General features: G+C 43.0%; 1 pseudogene; it reads left to right on the top strand.

Moving 5' to 3' along the window:
- Positions 1-8,480: 8,480 nt before the first annotated feature.
- LOC143750693 (general transcription factor II-I repeat domain-containing protein 2B-like) lies at positions 8,481-9,837 on the top strand (annotated as a pseudogene).
- The last annotated feature ends 7,491 nt before the right edge of the window (positions 9,838-17,328 follow it).

The raw sequence follows: 17,328 nt of genomic DNA, 5'->3' as shown, positions 1-17,328 counted from the left end.
ATTAATGTTTGCTTCACCTATCCGGACACCTACACTAACAGTTAATATGTTAACTTTTTTTATTTTTTAGAATGAATCATGAATAATGAATTATGCACAATAATACTGTCACACAGATTATGGTATTCATATGCATGACACAGGAAGTCCAAATAAATACTATAAATAATAATCACGAAGAATGCTTGCAGGGAAAGTAACTGATACTACATTAAGCAAACAACGATAAACGACAAAAAGAAATGAACAAAACAGAGAGGTAAATATGGATTTTGAGGACCAATATTTGTTCAGTATCATGAATTCACTCTGCCAGTTACACTCATACTAACAACAGCACAGTTTGCATGTAATCTTTCAGTTTGAAGCTAAAATACACTAGCAACCACATACTACTTTTCATCTGTGTGTAGCAGGATAATACAGAAATATTTCAGAAATAAATAAACCTTGGCTTTTTCATGGGAAATATAGAGATTTGAATGGAAAATCTCAAGGATGAAGTCTTATGAACAAAGCTCTAAACTGTATATGTTTTATCTGTGCTGCTGGCAGTCTGTGAAATTTTTTGAAAGTGAACAGCTGGGCTTATACCTATGGATTAATTAATTAGTTTTAATTTTGGGTTAAAGGTAATTCAGTCAGGACCACTTCATTTGATTAAGATTTTTGTAGAGGCTCTGAAAGATAGGTATTTGGTGGCAGGCTTTGCTCTTAAGGGTTCAACTTCCGAGCAAACCTTGCTGAGGTTTGAGCCCCCCGAAGACTCAGGCAATTGAGTTTGGACAAGATTGAGTTACAATAAGCTGGATAGATAGGTACAGTAAATCTCCATGGACAAGCAACTTAACGATCAAGGAGTTGGTGAAGGATGGGTAAGCGCAAGGCAAGTGGGTGTACGGATGAACCAACGCATTCTCATCCTTTGGCGTCATGTAGGTGACGCCATATGACATTTCGTCGAAATCTTACGCACATGGCATCCTTTAGCGTCAATATAACACGCACTGTTATGGGTAGGTTTCGGTCTGGGGTAGGGTTACGGTTATGACGCCTTAGTATCTGCGTCTCATATTCACGCTAAACGATGCCATGTGCGTTGGATTTAGACGAGCGTCACCTGTATGACGCCTTGGGTTCTGCGTCTCATATTGATGCTAAAGGATGCCATGTGCGTAAGATTTCAACGAAATGTACAAAGCGTCACATGTATGACGCCAAAGGATGAGAACGGGCTGGATGAACTTATGCCTTGTTTAATTGGTAGTGGGAGGAGTTACGGATCAGCTGAACGTCAGCTGATGACTGGCTGTCACGCCGTGGTCTGCCTGAATTATGCTTGAAAAACTGCGTTAGTCTTTGGGTTGCCTTGTGGGCACAAAAGCATTGTGAAGCTTGACTTAAGCATTTAGCAGAATGTCCAAGTTGCTCACACAATTAAAGTGGATGGGGCCCAGGGAATTAGTCACTATTCCCTTTCATTTTATGGGAAAGAGCTGCATGGACATTTTGCTATCAAGATATGCATGTTTGAAACAATATATGAATAATTATATTTATTAATAATTATAATTATATATTAAATTATATTTAATGACATAAGAAAATACAATCTTAAATCAGTCTACGTTTGACCTTTACAGCTTTTATAAGCCATCAAGGTCAAATTAATAAACAGCTTTTAGTCCGAGTCAAGTACTTAATACTCTTCCAAACATAAAGCTCTGGCCAGAAATTGAGAATTAATAACAAATGGAATTCTAATGTTTATTTTAATACGTTCAAATCTTAAAGGAATGTTGCAAGTAAATGAATGTTCTAGGTAAGTTCAAAGACGTAACATACAGAAAGACGATGCACTCGTATTACCATGAATGGGGAAAAAGGTTCAACGCGCAATATTGTAGAAAAGTGCTGCTTTCTATATAACGGTGCCAAACGCCAACTGCTAAAGTCATTGCATCACTGCAGCTGCTGTTAGAAGCTCTGGTTGCAATAGAAAGGTGATGTTTCCCCATCCAAAGACATAGGAGCTGCACTTGCCTGAAAGGGATTCTGGTAATATAAGTTAAGCTCTATTGACAGCTATGGCATGTGTGCAACAAGACAGTTTTCCCTCAGTAGAAACAAAGGAATGTGCAGTAATCAATGATATAACCACACATTCAAGATTCGTATCGTCCACTAATCTACATATTGGGTGAATGTGTCCTGCTCATTGTTATGGCAATAACTGTAGTACATTTGTAGTCTATTATAAGTTTTAAGCAGAAATCTGGGTCTTGTATATGAACTAGTGTGGTATGTTACAGGAATGAATCATAAAGGTACCGTAAAGTAACAAGATATGAGTTTTCAACATTGCTAAAAATAAGAAATGTTTCTTTGAATAAATAACAAAAACCTTACCGACTCCAAACGTTTCCTTTGTTTTTATTTTAATGGGTAACACTTTATTTCGATAGTCCACTTTAGAGATTCTACTTACTATAAGTAACTTTGCAACTACATGTCCATACCATCCTCGACTCACGGCGGCGGGGTGCCCGCCTAGAGTACCCGATCGACTGTAAGGGGTACGGTCCAGAGGAACGTTCATGGGTCTCTCGAGAGAATTCCTGGATCTGTTGCTACACTCCCAATTCCACAAGGGTCACCCTGACCGTCCGGCCCCGAGAGGTTGAGGCCAGCCCCGTCGCCGAGTCCGTCAGTCAGCCGTCAGGAGCCGGCCGTGAAGGAGGGGGTACTGTCACTGATAGTTAGCCACACCGTCACAGCCCCAATCATCACTCAATCACCAGGACCCACCCACTCGTTTACAATCACAAGATTACTGACTCGCTGCACCTGCACTCCCTCATCAACACAGCCTATATATTCACAGTTCACCATCCACTCATTGTCTGGTCTCGCTGCACTATACACAGCTTTGTGTCAGACTCCTTACCACTCTACTCACCTGAGATCATCTCGTCCTGTATCCAGCCTACTGTCCGTCTTGCTGATCCAGATCACCTGTCTTCGTGTTCACTCATCACCTGCACAGAGAAGTCACCACCCACATTCAGCAAGTAACCATCGTCTGGTTCCCGCTGTTTCACCACCACTCTGCTTCAATAAACACTGTTTCCACCTTAACACCTGTCTGTCTCCTTCTGTGTTGTGACTATCTGGACCCTGGTCAGACATTCTGTTGGCTTTGAACAAGCCCTTGATTTCTTGACTCTTGAATCTGTTAAAAGGTGACATATTATGACCATTTTCACAAGATGTAATATGGCGTCCCCAAAATATGTCTGTGAAATTTTAGCTCAAAATACCCCCCAGATAATTTATTGTAGCTTTTTGGGTGCGAGTAAAAAAGCGTGATTTTTGTGTGTGTCCCTTTATATGCAAATGAGCTGCTGCTCCCGTTCAGAAGAGGGCCGATCCTTTACACAAGCTCTGAAACTCCCGGAATAACAAACACGCGAATAAACTCATCCAAAATCTCAGTAAAAAACAGTAGCAGAGTGCAGCTTACAGAGTGACTCAGGAAGAGGTTGCAGCTTTTAAATGCACCTGGACATTTCTGAATGGTCGTGGATACATTTATGTATTTGTTGTTTGAATTACATTGTTTCATCACTTGCATGTACCTTCATGTTTAACTTTACAAAAGTTGACAGTTCCCTGAGGTCTTTATAAGACAGCTGTGACATTTTTTTTTGGTCAAATAGTGTTCTGTGCTCGTCTGTGCAGCAACGACAGAGCAGTTTGCATACTTTGCTCGAACTTTTGCCATTGCGTTAGAACTGGTTACACTATTGTCGCTTGTGAAAACCAAATGGCGGCGCTGTTGGTGTATATGTGCAGATTAAGGGGCAGTAATATTGTAAAATCCTCTTCCTACGTCAGAAGGGGAGCGAAATCTGATCGCCTTATTTTTTGACAGAGAAAAGCTGACCAAAACAAAGTTAGGTTTGTCCCTTTTTACGTTTTCCACGGAGAGTAGGAGGCTTTGCTCTTTGAGGATGTGATTATGCTTTCATTTTACATCTGACTTTACAGCCGGATCCTTTTTTTTTCTTCTTTGTCAATGAAAATTAAGCATTACAATATCTGCATCATAAAGACTATACATCTTCTGTTACAAAAACTTGACACTTTGTTTTGCACATCAATAGGAAAACAATAATAGCACATTAATAGGATTATGACAATCTCAGTAAAATTAATAACACAATATAAAATACTGTATATAAATTATATTTGTTTCTCCATCCATCTTTCATAATATTCTTACATTTTTTCAGTCAAATGTCATATACAGATTGTCTTAATTTGTGGATGTTCAAAAACTACATTACCATTACTGGTTGGACCTTTGGGCCGTTTTGGTTTGGTTGTCCAAACATCTCTCTGGCTTTGTTTAGAAAATTATCGAGATGATTCCTTGAACTCTCCTTGTCAAGGCCACGAATAATTGTTTTCCCTTGTTTGACAATTTGACCCTGGTCCATTTTTGCAGGGTCAGTGTGGCTTTTTTTTAATGAGGGCATCCATTTTGCGGTGTTCATAAACCTTATCGAGGGTTGCAGCAACTGCACTCCCTTTTCTTAGTAGTTCATTAAGTTCTTTATCGTTATGTGACATAGTGTCATAAAGTGTGAGAAAGTGTACATCTGAGAATGTAAAAAACAACAACAACGACACAACAAATGCATCAAAATAAATATGTTTTTTTTTTATATTAGATAGATAGTATTATTAAACACTTATTACTCTCCAATGCTAAATCCGAGCATCTTTTCAGTCGATCACACTTTTTCTATCACAAGCCAGAAATCAGTTGTTATCTGACAAAAAACACAACTGACTACTTATATATAATAATATATTTCATAAAACAGATCAAAAATATAATTTAAAATATGTAAATAAAGAAATATCTTCACCTGGAAAAACAAGACGTCAACAACGTAGTGAATCTGGGTCTGTTGCAACTCTGAAATGAATCCGGTCGGGAATGCTGTCTTTTCTGGTTCCGTCAGATTATTATTTATTCAGCCCAGGCTCATTAGAGAAATTTACCTGTGGCAACATTTTTACAAAAGGGAAAACACGTTGAATCGTGCACCTTTTCATAACAAGTGAAATGTTCAGTGAGTGGCGCTAAAAGTGTGTTTATTTTTTTTCCGGAACAGATTAAGGTGAATCTGGCAACGTTTTATCACGGTCGAGTTTGTACGCATATCACTGCCATTCTGAAAGATTAATGCTAAAGATACTGCCAATCCCAGAGGGTTAAAATAACATACACCTACACTAAACCCTAAACCTAACCTATAGTGTTAACATAAGTATATGCAAAATAAAAATATAATCATAACCACGATATTTTATCTTGTTTCTAAACTTTGAGCTCTTGCATCGGGACTCATCTTTCATGAGATTCGTAATCGCACCCAAACTCTCCGCATCACAAATTAAATTCTGTACCAGCTGAGCTACTGAACATATGGAGCTGGTTAAGTGATGCAAACTCCAAAATATATCAGTTTACAAATCATACACTATGGTAAAAAGTGTTTTGAGGTCATAACATAATTGTGCAAGGAGCCGCATGAAAACACGTCTTTTTTAATCCATAATCTGCCTCAATAATCATAATTGTGTTGGAAAACAATTAAAAGTGCTTACTGCCTCTAGTGTTCATTTCTTTTAGAACCAGCAGTGATATGTACGTATTTTGCTTTTTGCCAAATTTTGCCACAGGTACGTTTTTCCAATGAGCCTGTGTTGCATTTACTTTAAATCAAAACAGAATCATAACGTTTATAGTTTACATTTCATAAGTCCTCGTAGCAAATTAAGCATTAAATATGAATTCAGCTGATACACATTTAAAATCAGCTTCATATGCAAATTTCTTGTGACTGGACAACTGACTGGTCAAAACACATTCTGTCTATACATATTTTAGGTTGTTTGTACGCAGATTTAGATCAATCAAACCTGTAATTATGTCCAGATGATACGTAAAAGGCACTGTAAACATGTAAAAGCATATATGTATTGGACCATTTTTATTTACGTCTAAATATGTTTGTTTGTGAGTGAGATCAGGCTGTGTACACAGGGCCCAGATGTTATATTGTTCTTGTTAATTGTTTACAGTTTATTACACTGTTGCAATATACTAAAGAAAGGACAAATTAACTGCACACAGTTGTGCTCATGGAAAACCTAAGAGAGTAATGGTAACTGAATTTAGGACCTAGCTAAGATTTGTGCAACACCAAAAATCTATAATAACTTCTTACAAAGTGAAAAGGCGTACAACATGGATTGGCTGTCCAACAATATAAAGAAGTATTCCCTGTTGTTAGTGGAGTACATTTTCCATGCACCAACGTCTGTATCAGAGAAATTGTTTCTTCTTATAATCTCAGAACCTTTTATGAATAATTCCTTCCCTCTTACAGTATCTGTAAAGATGTCTTATAAAGGTGTGAGTGTGAGAGAGCAGATATTAAATGAGGTAAGCATTAACCACAGCACTGCATGTCACTGTTGACCCCTTTTAACTTTTATCATATTGCAATCCCTCTAGTAAAGCTGAGGCGTTCTATAGTGGATCCATATGGTCTCTGTGCTTGAGGTACATCAATGGTATTTTTTATTCAGAAAGTGAAGTCCTTACACTATCCAGATTAACCCCTATCAGTCTTCTAAAATCCAATGCAATTTTTAAACAAAACACCTAAACGTACTACACCCAGAAAAGGAAAAGTCAAATACTAATACTGCTTTTGACAAAATGTGTAAAAGTCAAGATTCAAGCAGGATGGATTCATGTGATAAAAACAGTATTAGGAGTGTTGCATAATTGCCAGTTTATTGGAAGACTGGGGCAAGTTGTCACATGCATATAACTTTAAGTTTTTTTAGTAAATATTGCCATAACGCTATTTTTATTTTTATTTTTGACAACTACCCCATATAGAGTGACATACCCTCAATATTTTGCCCGGGGCAATAATAAAGTGCAGCATTGATGACACATTTTTGTGGGCCAACCTGTAAATTAGCATCACCCTGATTCCTTCGACAAAGACCCAATAGGATATTTCCATTGGCATTTGGATTATTGCAAAAAATAAGCTCTTGACCAATCGTTTTGTTCATTATGATAATCCTCACAAATGAACACAATTTCTATACATTTTGAAGCCAAAATACATTTGGCAGAAGTAAAAACTAAACATAGACTACGCTTACCTATATGGATGCTTTTATTCAAAGCAACATACATTGCATGGCACACATTTGATCAGTTCTTGTTGATTGCCTGGGAATCATTCCAATAATCTTGGCATTGCTAGCGCTGTTCTCAACTGTTTGAGCTACAGGAAGGATATAAACGAATTACACCACGGTCGTATGACTTCAACATCACTATCACTAAGCTTCCGAAAACTTTTTCAGTCTTTCAAAAACATTTTCCCTGAAAGTTTGAGATAAAATAACTTGCAAGACCATGATTTTAAACTCTAAAGCCCTATTCAGATGGTATTAGTTTTCAAGGGTAGATGGAATAATGTAATTTTACCACAGGAAATCTGAAACGTTTGTTTGACCTTCCTAAGGCCGTGGTTAAAACTTATTTTAAACACTGTTCCTGAACATTAAAACCCAAACTTGTATCTGCACATTTTATGGAGAACAGCTTGTTCCCTTTCGAGAACGGTCACTTCATATTGCGTAGCAAATACGCAGTGGGGAAACTCCTTTTCCTCAAAATATTGTAGCAATAATTTAAAACGCAGTGCAGCTGTAAAGCAAAACACTGCAGAGCATATAGCTCGCTCATTGGCTGTGCTGCGGCAACTGCACATCCAATGTGTGTGACCTAAGCCTATAAAGATTGCTCATTTCGGCCAATACATCAGATTTACTTAAATTCAGCGACACTTTACAAAGCTTTTGCTGTCGAAACCAGCCAAGATCAGCTAGAGCAGACCTGGGTATTGTACGGCCCCCGGGCCACATCAGGCCCTCTGGCTGTCCTTGACCGGCCCGCGTGAGGTATTTGGTTAATTGAAGCTGGAGTCCATAACTTTTTTTTTGTGTTCAAATTTTACAAAAATTATACATTGAGCGAGTACATCATGAATCAGTTTTCCAAACCGTGTTTTTGTCTTATCCCGAATCACTATGGTACATCTATAATCAGTGTTTATATTCTGACTATTTTATGCCAGTCGGTATAACTGCTGCGCAGCTGCAGAGTAGCCCAGTGCCTGCGTGACTCGTCATAGACATGAGAGAAGTAGCTCCGGCTGCAATGTTCTTACGCAAGACACGTGCAGTTCTGTTTATTAACCGCTAGAGTGCCAAAAGTTATTGACTGCTGCTTTAAAAGTCAAGGCAACTGATTTTTTTTTTCATGTGAGTCAAAGTGTGTGATGCACCTTCACTCATATGTGTTCGAGATCATGCAGCACACCTTTCAAGAAATGTGAGTTTGCTGTTAGCCTTGAAATATGTTTGCTAACTTTAAAAAAAGAAAGATTGATGCAGAATGTAGAGTTTTTAAACAAGGCATGGACTTCTAAGTATTTATTTACTGAAGTCAAAGGTAAAGCTGTGTGTTTAGTTTGTGTAGAACAGATAGCTGTGCTCAAGGATTACAATTAGAATCGCCATTACGAGATTAAACATTCAGAAAAATACAAGAATTTGACGGACGCAGAGCGGGCACGGACATCTGACGCGTTGCTAGCTAAGCTGCAAAAGCAGCAAGGACTTTTTAACAAGCTTCACGGATCCAGGGATGCAGCAGTCAAGACCAGCTTTGTGATATCCCACAAAATAGCAAAAAACAGTAAGCCATTCTGTGATGGGGAGTTTATCAAAGTATGTTTGGTGGACTCTGCAGCGCTAAAATGCCCTGAGAAAAAAGACGCATTTGCGAATGTGTCCCTCTCCAGGCGAACAGTAACGAGACGAGTCGAGGACATCGCGGGAAATCTGGAGCTTCAGCTGCAAAAAAAAGTTGACAATTTTGACTATTTCTCCTTGGCTTTGGACGAGAGCTGTGATGTCCGTGACACAGCCCAGTTACTTATCTTTGTACGTGGGATAACGAAAGACTTTGCGACGACGGAGGAGCTGGCAGCTATGCAGTCAATGAAAGTGACCACAACGGGGACTGATTTGTTCACAGAGGTAAATTTATCCATGGACAAACTGGGACTAAAATGGGACAAACTGATAGGTGTTACAACCGATGGTTGCCCAAATCTGACAGGGAAAAATGCTGGACTTTTGAAGCGGATGCAAGATAACGTGACTGAAATAACCCAGAACAGAAATTTAAATTTTTGCGTTGCATTATTCACCAGGAGGTGTTGTGCAAGTCAGTGCTAAAAATCAACCATGTTATTGGTGTTGTGCCTAAAATAGTTAACTTCATCAGGGCAAGAGCACTGAATCATAGACAGTTTGCTGCACTTTTGGAAGAGTGTGAAAGTGAACATAGTGACATAGGCTACCACACAACTGTCCGATGGCTCAGCCTGGGCAAGGTGCTTAAAATAGTTTGGACTTGAGAGCAGAAATTCAGGAGTTTTGTGAGATGAAATGCAGGGACTCCCCAGAGCTCTCAGATGCAGACTTTATAGCAGATCTGGCTTTTGGTGTTCTGCATTAATGAATGAACTAAATACTAAGCTGCAAGGTAAGGGCCTCTTTGTACATGAAATGTACAGCTTGGTGACAGCTTTCAAGCCAATTGGAAGGCAACGTTCTTACCCACATGTCAACACTGAAAGAAGTCACACCATCAGCTGATCACCTCCGCAGGTACTCATCCATGTTAGGGGCACTAAATGATGGGCTTTCAAGGCGATTTGAAGACTTCAAAACAGTTGAGGGTGAAATGCACATGATTTCTTCCTTCACTTGCAGTGTGGATAATGCACCCATTGATGTTCAGCTTGAACTCATTGATCTGCAGTCTGATAAACTATTAGCAGAGCACATTAAGTCAGTATCACTACTGCATTTTTATTCTTCTCTCAAAGAGGAAAACTTTCCACACATAAGGAGGCATGCTCAGAGGATGTTGGTTCTCTTTGGATCTACCTACATTTGTGAACAAACATTCTCAGTGAATGAGGTTCAACAAATCCAGATACAGATCCTCTATCAGTGATGATCAATTGTGTGCTGTCCTTTGCATATCCACCTCAGATATCCAACCTGACTTCAGTGCACTTGTGAAAGCCCAACACAGGCTAGATTTCTCTCACTGAACAAGAAAAAAAAAAACCTTGGGTAAAACAATCAAACAAACAACACTGGGGGCATTTTTTGCTTTTTTATATAGTTAATGTGATGCTGGTCTTTGAAATACTTGCCTTTTTGTATAAAGTTGTGATGCTAGTTTTTGAAACACTGCAAAAAATGCACATTTCAAAACTGTTTTTGTGAAATGTTTATTAAATAGTGATTCATTTAATTCATTTCCTGTTTTTTTTTTATAAAGAGAAATAATATATTGGGCAGAACTGAGTTAAGTGTATTGGTCCGGCCCTCTACAACTGCCCCAGTTTCTCATGTGGCCTCTTGTGGATTAATTGCCCACCCCTGAGCTAGAGCAAGCCTTGAAAACAGCTGACAAGCACCTTCAACTTACCCAAAAGCCGCTCCTCTTCTGTCGCTGCTCTCCTGTGGCCATCCGGCGAGACATCGATATATATATATATATTCTTTACTGCTGCTGTTGTGCTCGCTCTGCGACACTCAGCTTTTTGTAAAAGAGCAATTTCCATCGAGGTGTTGTTTCAAATGCACCTCGTGCGGAGCTAATCTACACGAGGATGACGGGCACGCGGAGTGCGCCAGATGCCAGGGACCCGCCCAAGCGGAGGCTGCGCTCTCTGCCGCGGGCTGTCCTCACTGCGAGGGCCTCCCCATCTCAAAACTGTTGAGGCCGTTATCTCTCTTCCAAGATGTTGACACCACTCTTCCTATTCTTCTTTTCCTGGCGCTACTTCAGCTGTGGAAAAAGAAGCGCCGCAGCCAACAGCAGCCCAAACTCATGGGGTTTAGCGAGCCCACGCCGGCCGCGCCCCTCGCTTTCTCCATCACAATCTTCTCCTGTCCTGTTTACTTAAGCAGACCAGCGCCCCTCACCACTTGCGACGGGCCTCATCTCCTTTGGCGGATCGGACGAAGAGCATGACAGCCTGTCCATTGCTGCATCTGAGGAATGGCCGGGCCCGGTTGACCTCGCCCTTTCACAGTCCCGTGAAACTAGCTTTACAGCTAATGTGACCAGGACTAATGTGACCAGGACTTCCCTGAAGTTCATGATGAGCTCGCAAAGTCGTGGCGCATGCCATACTCAGCTCGCATGAGCTCTTCCACTTCTGCCACGCTCTCCTCTGTTGATGGCACGGCGGAATAAGGATATGAGAAGTTGCCGCCGCTTGCGGAAGCCGTCGCCGCCCATCTGTGCCCACCCACCGCTGCTGGCTGGAGATCGAGGGCGATGCACCCCTCTAAATCCTGCCGAAACACCTCAGCCCTCGCTGGACGCGCTTTCTCTGCTTCCGGTCAGGCTGCGTTGCAGGCTTGTGCAAAATTCATATTTTCAGAATTGGCCTCCATTCAATTCATGAATTGAAATTTGAATTGAATTGACTCCGCCCCACAGGAAGTTGAATTTGAATTGGAATGACAGGAAGTGGAATTAAATTCATGGAAATTCAAAGAAATTCTATACAGTCACACATAGGGTGACCACCATCAAACAAACCAAATGTGGGATGATGTGGGACATGTTACCAACACTAAAACCTAACCTGAAACTGTTATATAATGTCCATTTAACTTAATAAAAATATTTGTATTCTGCATTTCAGCTGATAAAAATACTTTGTTATTTAGTCCCTTCCAGACAACACAATTACATCACCAATGTAACATTACCTGTCTTTATTTTATTTGCCATTTAAATTCAACATCACTGAGCAAGGCAGCAGACATCATGCAGATCACTATTTTTGAAACAGTTCTGACTAAGTCCAACTAAAATTCAACAAAATAAATAATGAACAAATAAAATATAAAACAACATGAAATTAGTTTTTGACAGCCTTATATATTAAGAATATATTACACCAAACACTTTCATATTTTTAGAAAGGATGTGAATTCAACAACTACAGCAGGCAATAAATTGATAAATTCTGTTAAATAAAATTTTTAATTTACCGAATTATCCATTTGTTTTCTGACAGGGTAACACATGGAACGAATCACCGCTCAACATTTTGATTGACAACCTACTAGTGACCTTGTTTACTCCTTTTTTTTCAACCATTGGATATGATAAATATAGGCGCTGTTAAATATAGTTGAAAAACTACGGCGCAAAAAGAATAAATAAAATGCTTTCTTAGAAAGGCAAAAGAACGCATGCACATTTTCTTAATATGATAATTAAAAACAAACAGACTGATAAAAATGCGGGACATTTTCTCAATATGCGACGTGGGGGACAAGGGGTGAAAATGCTGTGCGGTACAACACAAAGCGTGACGGGTGGTCCCCCTAGTCACACAACAGAAAGAATGTTAAATCTCACATACATTCAGCGTTAGGAAGGTTACTTTGGAAATGTAATTGCTTACTGTTATAAGTTACCCATTATAAATGTGGTTTGGATTATTTTATTTGGATTACTTTATCAATGTAAATCAATTTCCTTTTAATCTGATTAGTAACTAATTAAATTACACATTTTACCTCAGTAATACAACTAAATACAATTAAATTCATTTTGTAATTCAATAACAATTTCATTACAGTTTACTCACTCCTCAACCCTGCATACATTTTGTTCTAATATATATATATATATATATATATATATATATATATATATATATATAGCTTTTAACATTCATTGCTGGGGGAAAATATTTCCTGTTAATGTAATCTGTACAAGTAGTTCAAACTAATATCATTTATAGAATATGTAATGCAATCATATCTGACATATACTGTAAAGCTTCATTGTTAAACACTTCACTTAAAATATCTATATGAATTTCTTAGAATTTGTTTTGAATTGCAATTCTGCTTCCTTTAATTCAAATTCGAATTGTAATTCTAGATCCTGTTGTTGACATCAATTCAAATTCAATTCAAATTCAAGAATTGAATTGGAATTTAGGAGTCATTCTCAATTCAATTCTGAATTGTGCACAAGCCTGCTGCGTTGGCTTTGCACCCCATGGCGGTGCTGCAAGTGTATCAGGCCACACTTCTCCAGTCAATGGACGAGTCTAAGTAACCTTGGTTCCCTGCGAGTAGGGAATGAGAATTGCGTAGCCTGCCGCAGTATTGCAATCTGTCAGGATGTGTCGCTTCAGTCGAATTAAACCTGATATACTGGCCAAAATGAGCGATCTTTATAGGCGTAGGCCACGTCCATTTACATGCGTTCTGTCGTACTCAGAGCCAGGTCAGTTGATTGGTTCGTGCGTCTGAGGCGTTCGCCCATTGGATGTGCAGTTGCCACAGCACAGCCAATAAGTGAGCTAGACGTTCTGCTGTGTTTTGCTGTACAGCTGCACTGCGTTTTAAATTATTGCTTAAATATTTTGAGGAAAAGGAGTTTCCCCACTGCATATTTGCTACGCAATACTCGTTCCCTACTCTCAGGGAACGTCTACGGTTACGTATGTAACCCTCGTTCCCTGAGTAGGGAACGGAGACGTTACGTCGGATGACGACGATTGGGGTTTCGCTTAGAAAGCCTATCAACTTCGAGTATTACAAAACGAGCCAATGGCAAGGAAATGCCATGGGTCTGCGGAATTTGCATGGCGTAACTCCGCCCCACCTCGTGGGTATAAAAGGAGGAAGCCGGCAGCAAGCAGATATGTTTCTTCGCTGAGGAGCCAAGACTGAGCTCAGGCGATCCCCGCGGTACAGCGGAAAGTGGCAGGCAGACGTAACGTCTCCGTTCCCTACTCAGGGAACGAGGGTTACATACGTAACCGTAGACGTTCCCTTTCGTTGTCACTCCGAGTTACGTCGGATGACGACGAATGGGGTTACCAGTCTAATCACGCCACCTTCTCAGCTGTCTTCCAGTGCCCTGCGTAAATCGAGATCCCTGTCAGCCTGGACAAAGGACTCCATATAACACAGGAATACCAAGGTACACTGGGAAGCATATCCCAAGCTTAGGGGAAGTATGCAATTAATGCCAGCCCGGAGGGGGGGGACTTAGAGAATACACATATGACCCGAAGGAAGCATATGGAAAACACTGGGGTGTCCAGCCGCAGGTGGAATATTTCAACCCCAGGGGTGGCAAGGTGGCTTGCCAAGGGAAAGACACACGCTCAGAGAGGCTTACAGTGGAAATACACATGTGGGGGTCGCTCAGAGGAGGGACCATGCACACGGGAGGCACCTAGCCGACGCACAGGCAATAGACACTGGCGCCGACGTCAGGAGTGCTGGAGGAGCTCAGGGCTTTCGGAGAAGCTCACCTGAGGAAAGTATCGCACGTATCCAGTCCGTGGAGTGGAATGGCGAGCAAGCGAAGACACCTGAGCGGGTCCGGTACTAGCTGGTTGAAGCGAGTACACGAGAGGACACAGGCTCCACTCGGAGATTATAGAATCTGGCGAATGTGTTAGGTGTCGCCCAGCCTGCAGCTCTGCAGATGTCTGTTAGCGAGGCGCCATGCGCTAGAGCCCAAGAGGACGCCACACTCCGGGTGGAGTGGGCAGTCACACCAAGGGGGCACGGTCGACCTTGCTGCTGGTAAGCCAAAGCAATGGTGTCCACTATCCAGTGAGACAACCTTTGCTTGGAGAGAGCCTTTCCCTTCAGCTTCCCACCATAACAGACAAAGAGCTGGTCTGAGGTCCTGAAACACTGCGTTCTGTCTACATAGGCGCGGAGAGCGCGTACTGGACAGAGCAGGGCCAAGGCTGGGTCTGCCTCCTCCGAGGGCAGCGCTTGCAGGTTCACCACCTGGTCCCGAAAGGGAGTGGTAGGAACCTTGGGCACATATCCAGGCCGGGGTCTCAGGATCACGTGAGAGGAAGCCGGCCCAAATTCCAGGCACGCTTCGTCAACGGAAAATGCGTGCAGGTCCCCAACCCTCTTGATGGAGGCCAGTGCAACCAGGAGCGCTGTCTTCATAGACAGGAACTTAAGCTCGACTGATTGCAGGGGCTCAAAGGGAGCACTCTTCAGGGCAGTTAGAACCACTGAGAGGTCCCAAGAGGGAACGAGAGGAGGACGAGGAGGATTTAGTCTCCTCGCTCCTCTCAGGAACCTGATGATCAGGTCGTGCTTCCCTACCGACTTACCTTCGATGAGGTCATGATGTGCGGCAATGGCGGCAACATAGACCTTCAGGGTGGAGGGAGACAGCCTTCGCTCCAGCCCCTGTTGAAGGAAGGAAAGCACAACACTGATCGAGCATCTCCGGGGGTCTTCTCGGTGAGAAGAGCACCAGTTGACGAAGAGGTTCCACTTCAACGCATAGACGTGTCTCGTGGACGACGCTCTAGCGGAAGTGATGGTAGCCACCACCGCTGGTGGTAGGGTACTCAAACCTGCCTCGTCCCATCCAGGAGCCACACGTGGAGGTTCCAAAGATCGGGACGAGGGTGCCATAGGGTGCCCCGTCCCTGAGAAAGAAGGTTCTTCCTCAGAGGGATCGGCCAGGGAGGTGCTGTCGCGAGGAGTACTAGTTCGGGGAACCAGGTCCGGTTGGGCCAGTAAGGGGCAACCAGAATGACCTGCTCCTCGTCCTCCCTGACCTTGAGCAAAGTGTGCGCAAGAAGGCTCACTGGGGGAAACGCATACTTGCGGCCCTGCGGCCAGCTGTGCGCCAGAGCATCCGTGCCGAGCGTGCCCTCGGTCAGGGAATAGAACTGGGCGCAATGGGTCGAGTCGTGAGAGGCAAACAGATCTATCTGCGCGTCCCCGAACTGGTCCCAAATCAGCTGAACCGACTGGGGATGGAGTCGCCATTCTCCAGGGAGGGGCTGAAGCCGTGAGAGCTCGTCGGCTGCACAGTTCAGCGCTCCGGGAATGAAGATGGCTCGAAGCGACCTCAGATGCTTCTGACTCCATAGGAGGAGGTGGCGAGCGAGTTGTGACATACGGCGGGAGCGTAGACCACCTTGATGGTTGATGTACGCTACAGTGGCGGTATTGTCTGAGCGGACTAGTACGTGTTGACCCCTGAGCAACGCCCGGAAGCGGTGCAGGGCAAGGCGTACTGCCAACAACTCGAGGCAATTGACATGCCACAGCCGCTGGGGTCCTGTCCAGGAGCCCGCAGCAGCATGTCCATTGCACATGGCGCCCCAGCCCGTGGTGGAGGCATCTGTTGAGACAACAACATGCCGGGAAGCTCGTGCCAGGGGGACACCGGCCCTGAGAAAATCGAGGTTCGACCACGGGGTGAAGAACTGACGGCAGGTCGGAGTAACTGGTACTCGGAACGTGCCGTGTTGCCATGCCCACCTCGGGACTCGGTCGCGAAGCCAAAGCTGAAGCGGTCTCATATGAAGCAATCCGAGCGGCGTGACCGCGGCTGCAGATGCCATATGCCCCAGGAGCCTCTGAAAAAGTTTCAGTGGAACCGCACTCTTGCCCTCGAATTGTCTTAGGCAAGTCAGCAGTGACTGCGCGCGCTCGCTCGTAAGCTGCGCGGACATGGCGACCGAGTCGATGTCCATACCGAGAAAAGAGATCCTCTGCACGGGGCAAAGTTTGCTCTTCTCCCAGTTGACCCGAAGGCCCAGACGGGCTAGGTGCCGGAGCACTAGGTCCCTGTGTTCGCAAACCTGATCTCGAGAGTGAGCTAGGATCAGCCAGTCGTCGATATAACTCAGGATGCGAACCCCTTGCTCTCGAAGGGGAACAAGGGCCGCCTCGACGACCTTCGTGAAGATGCGAGGAGACAGGGCTAGCCCGAAAGGGAGAACCGCGTACTGGTATGCCTGCCCCTCGAAAGCAAACCGGAGGAACGGTCTGTGTCGAGGAAGAATGGAGACATGAAAGTAGGCGTCCTTCAGGTCGATCGCTGCAAACCAATCCTGGGGCCGTATGCATTCGAAAACGCGTTTGGCGGTGAGCATCTTGAACGGCATCCGGTGAAGGGAGCGGTTCAGCACGCGCAAGTCCAGGATTGGCCGTAACCCACCGGTTTTCTTGGGGACAATGAAGTAGGGGCTGTAGAAGCCGGACCTCATCTCGGCTGGAGGGACAGTCTCGATTGCACCCTTCGCC

The sequence above is a fragment of the Siphateles boraxobius genome, unplaced genomic scaffold, assembly GCF_051911475.1.
Source record: "Siphateles boraxobius isolate OS27281-9 unplaced genomic scaffold, OSU_SipBor_1 25, whole genome shotgun sequence".
NCBI classification, from domain to species: Eukaryota; Metazoa; Chordata; class Actinopteri; order Cypriniformes; family Leuciscidae; genus Siphateles; species Siphateles boraxobius.
This window is presented reverse-complemented; position numbering and strand designations above follow the sequence as displayed.